The 6,182-nt window shown below is 42.4% G+C and overlaps 1 long non-coding RNA gene across 1 annotated transcript in view; it reads left to right on the top strand.

The window, feature by feature from the left end:
• LOC117359889 overlaps positions 1–5,344 on the top strand; it is a 58,121-nt gene extending 52,777 nt beyond the window's left edge. Inside the window, exon 3 of the long non-coding RNA XR_004539320.1 lies at positions 5,125–5,344. This is a non-coding gene — a long non-coding RNA (uncharacterized LOC117359889). The remainder of the gene's footprint in view (positions 1–5,124) is intronic.
• The last annotated feature ends 838 nt before the right edge of the window (positions 5,345–6,182 follow it).

The raw sequence follows: 6,182 nt of genomic DNA on the forward strand, positions 1-6,182 counted from the left end.
ATCTGCACATGCCTCAAACACTTTAAAATCATAAATGTTCAAGGCTTGTGTGGTTAAGGCAGAGCTTACAAGATTGAGGCAGGGACAGGGACAAAACTTGCAGAGATGGGACAGGGGAATTGAGTTTCCCTTGTCATTCTCCAGCTGTAACAACACACTTTTCTTTCAAAGGAGATGGTTGCAGATTTCCAAAGCTTTGGCATTTAATGATATTTGAAATTATGAAGGTATTAGATTGGGGTTGTAATAATTGCTATAACTGTAGCAGGTCATGGTGGCGAGGATGCACATCTATTCTTCATTTCTCCTTAAACTAATTTGTTCCACATATGACTATATCGCCCTCATCAATTTAAGTGCCATCCTTTGACTACACGGGCCATTAAAGCATATACATAATGTATGAGTCAAGGATATCAAAAAAGGTCTTTTATTAGTGTGCAAAATGACTTTTTTTTAGCTTCGTTTCACAAGTTCCTCTACTCCCCTAATCAAAATCCCAGTCATAGTTGTAGCAGTCTACTAATTATTTATTTCTCTTGCATAGTGTGTTTCAAGCAATTAGGGGTCAGATAAAATAGATTCGGTCACTCATACCATAACTATGTTTTGAATTGTGACTGGCAGTATTAATGGATCAGAACTGAAACAGAATATACACTGCATAATTAAGTTTTACTGCTTCTGTCTTTTCCAACTGTAATCTAACCAATACTTCCTTCTCTAAAAGGGCCTCCAGTCCTTCCAATTATTTTGAACCTGCAGGGGGTGCTTAACAGAGAAAAGAAATGGAATTGTTCATTTGCAAAGGGATTTATAGGGCACTGTGCCACAAATCCTGTCTACAGAAAAAAAAAGGGTATAAGATAAAAACTTAACTTCCTTACCCACAAACAACTTTGAATGCCTATCCTTTGTCATGTGGATTCCATGTGGAATAGCAGGGATTAGATATTTATCCCTCCCACACACCCCCCAAAGCTATATTTTTCAAAGTAGGTCTTTGGCATAGGATTTGTTCTTGACTGTTAAATTTAAGATGACAGGGAAATTATTTACCTGGATATTCTAGTGTCATTCAAATTTTTTCACTTATTTTAAAATCCCCAAATCCCATTCTATCTCATATTAGTAATCCAAATAACCATATTATAGCATTCCCACAATTAAGGGCTCCTTTTACAAAGGCGCGCTAGCAGTTTTAGTGCACGCTAAAATGCCGCACGCACTAGCTGCTACCGCCTCCTCATGAGCAGGTGGTAGTTTTTCGGCTAATACATAAAATATAAATGAAACAACCATTTCCCCCCATCCAATTATTAATACATTAAATCATTTTTTAATACAATAATATACTCATATATTTTAACCCCTCAAAATATCCCTCTCTCCCCCTTCCCCCCCACCCTGGATGTGTAAGGAAACGTGAGAAAGAAAAACAAAAATTACATTATCCTTATTGTTTGTTAACAAATGCAGTCAATGGGCTCCATATTTTATTAAATGCATTACTCAAACCTAAGCAATCCGCATTCATTCTTTCATATTTATATGTATTGCACATGCTCGCCCACCAGAATGTGTAATTAAAAAAAAAAAGAGGAGAAGCCTTATGGTTAGTGCAGTGAGCTGAGAACCGGGGTTCAAGTCCCTCTGTAACTCTTTGTGACCCTGGGCAAGTCACTTAACCCTCTGTTGCTCAGGCACAAAAATTTACCCCCCCCCCCCACGCTGAATGCTTTGCACTGCTCTGATGCTCATGAGTGTTGGAGCAGCGCAGAGCTTGCGTCTGGTAGCACTATAGAAATAATTAATAGTAATAGTAGTAGTAGTAGCAGCATTCTGTATGCTGGCTGGCACTAAAAAACGAATCTGTGGTTTTATTTATTTATTTAAAACATTTTAATCTGCCTTTATCCAAGGCGGCTCACACATTTTAAAAGGAGACATATATGAATTAGAGGAAAATACAAAGGCACGATATTATTTCATCGTGTCCTCGACAAGGCTGCATCCAAACTAATTATCAAGTAATCTTCCATTCTTCAATTTAGTACACCTTTTTTCAATGAAAACATAACTCAAAAGATGTTTTATATTCACTTAAAGAAGGCTTGAAGAAACAGATGGGTTTTAAGCAGCTTCTTGAATTGCAGGAGATTTCTACAATGGCGTAATGCTCCGGACAAGACATTCCACATCAATGGACCGGCTATAGAGAAAAAAAGAGCTCTTCATTCGTACATAGCGGGTATTGATCTCTTTCTTTGTATCCAGCAACCTATGATTCTCAGATCTCAGCTTCCACAGTGGAATGTACAATGTCAAATATTTTTCCAGATAATATGGCAGAAAAAGGGGGGTGTTAGATTGTGAGCCTGCTAGAGACAGAGAAAGTACCTGTATAGAATACATGTAAACTACTGGTTGTATCACAGAAAGGAAGTATATCAAATCCTCTAGTCTAAATGAATAAAGACCTGCCTATTTTCCAATAATGAGCTTATAACTTTGCAGCTTACAATTACTTACAGCATGTAAGTAGTCTTTTTTCCATTCATAAAAGCATCTACGAGGTGGTGCTGAAAAGTTCTCAGTCCAACCAACCAACTTCCTAAATTCTGAGCATTATTTTGCCACTGCAGCTGAAAAGAGTGCTATCTTATTTCATTAAGTGCCAATTTGTAGAAGATGGCGTTGAAGACAGACACGGTGTGCTGAGCTCCCGCCACTATGGAAGTCTGAACACTTGCTGAAGTTTACCTTTGAGGTTCTTCTTTCTTCTTTGTTGGCATTTCAACATAGGAAAGTGGAAAGGAAGTTCCCAGCCAGGTCCTCTAGCAGTCTGGAACTTGAGGTGACTGATCCAAACAACCATTACTGGAGCGGTTGCACACCACACGATGAATGTATTGTTGGCTTTGGGAGGAACGCCAGACCAATCGACAGATCTCAGTATCGATTGGGTCTCTCTAAGCCTGGATCAGGGACAGGCCCCTCTCCAACCTGGAAGCAAGAGCACAGCAGGTATGGACACAAGTCATACCTGGACAAGTCAGTTGTCCCAAGAGGAAAGGACGGCGTCTAATTCTGGAGGAGCAGCAGGGGGAAAGTTGTTGGTGGATGCTTGCTCTGCTGGAGCCTGGATATCGACACCCTACATGGAAGCTATCTTGGGAGTAAGACTATCTGTTTGGAGAGATGATTAAGCCTGCCAAAGTCAATACGGATGCACTGTGGAAGGCTATTGAAGTCATGGATTCCAACCTGAAGAAAGTAGTGACAAGTTTGTGAAATGATTGTGGCACTATTAATTCCTTGGTGACATCAAGGTGAAACACTACGAGAACATTGTTAGAGTATAAAAAAGCATTCAGAACAGCTTAATCAAATTAAGACTTTAGAAGTGGAAATTAATGAGAGGTTATATATCCAGAAAAAGAATTCATTGAAAATAAGCAAAGGAGAAATAATTTGAGAATGTTAAACTTTCCAAAATCGGGGAGGGGTGGGGAACGCTAGGGAGCCCGATCAATATGGAGGCTTGAGTCACGAGCTCCCGCCAATGGCTCCGCTAATTCTACATTTCCACTCACCTTCTACAAAAGAAATAGCGATATTCCTAGCTGAAATGATGCCTAAGCAGGGTAAAATTGAGGCTGCTTTTGCCGGCACTTCTGGTGTTAAACGGCCGAAACAAGATCCGCTGACCCCCTACTAAGGGCGATGTGAACAGGCCACGTGCAGACCTGAGCTTACAGTGTCAGATCAACTACAGCTCATTTCTAACATGCTATCAGAGAGCAAGGATGATATCAAGGATATTAAGCACGAGATTATGAATCTCACGGAGAAAATGTCGGCGATGGATGCCAAAATGCTTATTTTGGAATGGAAGAGTCAGCTCGTGGATGAGATCGCTACGAATCAAAAAATGGATCGGAGAGCCCTGCATGCACTGGAGATTCAGCTGAAAGATATTGGCAACCGTGGTCGCAGACATAATTTAAGCATCAGCGGCTTAAATGAGGGGATTGAAGGCCTGCAAAATTTTTGAAGATTGGCTCCCCAAAGTGTTATCCTTGAAATTCGACAGGTGGAAAGGGCCCACAGGGCACTGACCAAATCGCCTTTCGGATCACAGCGAGACCTGTGGTGATGAAGTTGCTGCGCTTCCCTCATATGGCAATGATTCTAGATAAGATGAAAACTCTTCGTAAACTTGACTGGCAGGGTCAAACTATCTACATTTCTGCTGATTACACTAAGGCCATGGCAGAGAAGCGATGCAAGTTCTTGGCCTTGCGCCCTCGTCTGCGTGCTCTTGAGGCCCGCTTTGGTCTCTTATCGCTGGCGCGTTTCAAAATTACCTACCAAAACAGAACCAAAACTTATACCGACCCTGAGGAGATGGATCTCTTCCTGAGGGAGCAGGAAGAGCTGCAACGCATGGATACCTGATTGCCTCTAAGACTTTATCTTTATCCTGTTTTCTTTACTTTCGCTTTAATGACAATGTGCAGCTCTGGCTGCTAGCCTTGTCATGCTCATACCAGGGTTATGAGTGAAATGTTATACCAGTTGTATTTTCTGTATTTACCTAACATTGTTTTTTGCGGGGCTGTTGGGGGGCAGGAGTTGACTTCGAGCCTCCATATTGTGGTGTCTCTTCCCCTCCGTAGGCCTTCGGGTCGCCTTTTTGGCGGGATGGTTACAAGGCTTTTGTTTTGTGGGTGGGTGGGGGTTTAGATGGCTGTTGGGAGGGTGGGGGGTTGTATGTGTATGTTTGGGGGTTTCCTATGTTTGATGTGGGCTAGGCAGTTTTTATCAGGTATCAGAATCACTAGGCAGCGGGATGTCTGTAAGTGTGCTGTACAGTTTTTCTTCTTTTTCATGCAGGGGATTGCAATATTATATGATTTACTTGTTTAAATGTCAGTATGTAATGTATTATCTCTGAATATTAGAGGTTTGAATCACCCTATCAAGAGAAAGAAAATGTTGTTATTTTGCAAGCATCATTCTGCTCAGGTGGTCTTTCTGCAGGAAACCAAATTGAACGCCATTGAGTCTGCTAAATTGAAGCGAGACTGGATCTCTCACTGTTTTTTCTCTCTCCCGCAGTTTCATCTAAAGGTGGGGTGGCTATTTTACTGGCTAAGCATCTTCAATATACCATCGTGCACTCCTCCCATGATTCTCAGGGTAGATGGGTTACGGTCACACTTAACATTGCTTCCCGGGGAGCTGTTACTGACTCGGAGGATATCTGAGGAGGCTTTCTGGTGGTCCCTGTCTCCTGTAACAGCGGTTCTTCATCTTGTTTGACCAACACCGACAGGCACTCATAGAGACGGACCCCCTGACATCATCAGGTCCATCTCCAACTTCTTAAAAAGTTGCCGCTGCCGTGGTTCACATTGGGAGCTGTTACTGACCCGGAGGATATCTGAGGAGGCTTTCTGGTGGTCCCTGTCTCCTGCAGCAGCGGTTCTTCACCTTGTTTGACCAACGCCGACAGGCACTCATAGAGATGGACCCCCTGACGTCATCAGGTCCGTCTCCAACTTTTTAAAAAGTTGCCGCTGCCGCGGTTCACATTGGGAGCTGTTACTGACCCGGAGGATATCTGAGGAGGCTTTCTGGTGGTCCCTGTCTCCTGCAGCAGCGGTTCTTCACCTTGTTCGACCAACGCCAACAGGCACTCATAGAGACGGACCCCCTGATTTCATCGGGTCCGTCTCCAACTTCTTAAAAAGTTGCCGCGGCCGCAGGGCCCCTTAGGGCACGCCCCTTGGAGCCACGAGGAGCCTGAGAGCAGGATCTTCTTGGTAATATAATTTACTTTAAATATTTGCATGTTTGTTTGAATATGGGGAAAAGAAAAATTAAACCAAAAAGTTCACCACCAGTGGTATCTGGTCCCATGGACAGACATTTAACATTATTATCTGAAAATCCACTTGCTGTATCATCAAATATAGATTCATCTAAGTCCCCTCGAACGGACTCCTCCCCTTCACCCAGTATCAAGTGATAGTAGGAATATAAACCCTACTATATCCGATGAACAAGGGGTTTCCTCTACTCATATAGGTAAATTAGTTTATACTGAAATACCTAAACCATTGATTTTTTCTGGAGGAGTGGAGGAAAGTCCACATACAGAGGAAACACAGGAT

This window comes from Geotrypetes seraphini, chromosome 4, assembly GCF_902459505.1.
Source record: "Geotrypetes seraphini chromosome 4, aGeoSer1.1, whole genome shotgun sequence".
Taxonomy (NCBI): Eukaryota; Metazoa; Chordata; class Amphibia; order Gymnophiona; family Dermophiidae; genus Geotrypetes; species Geotrypetes seraphini.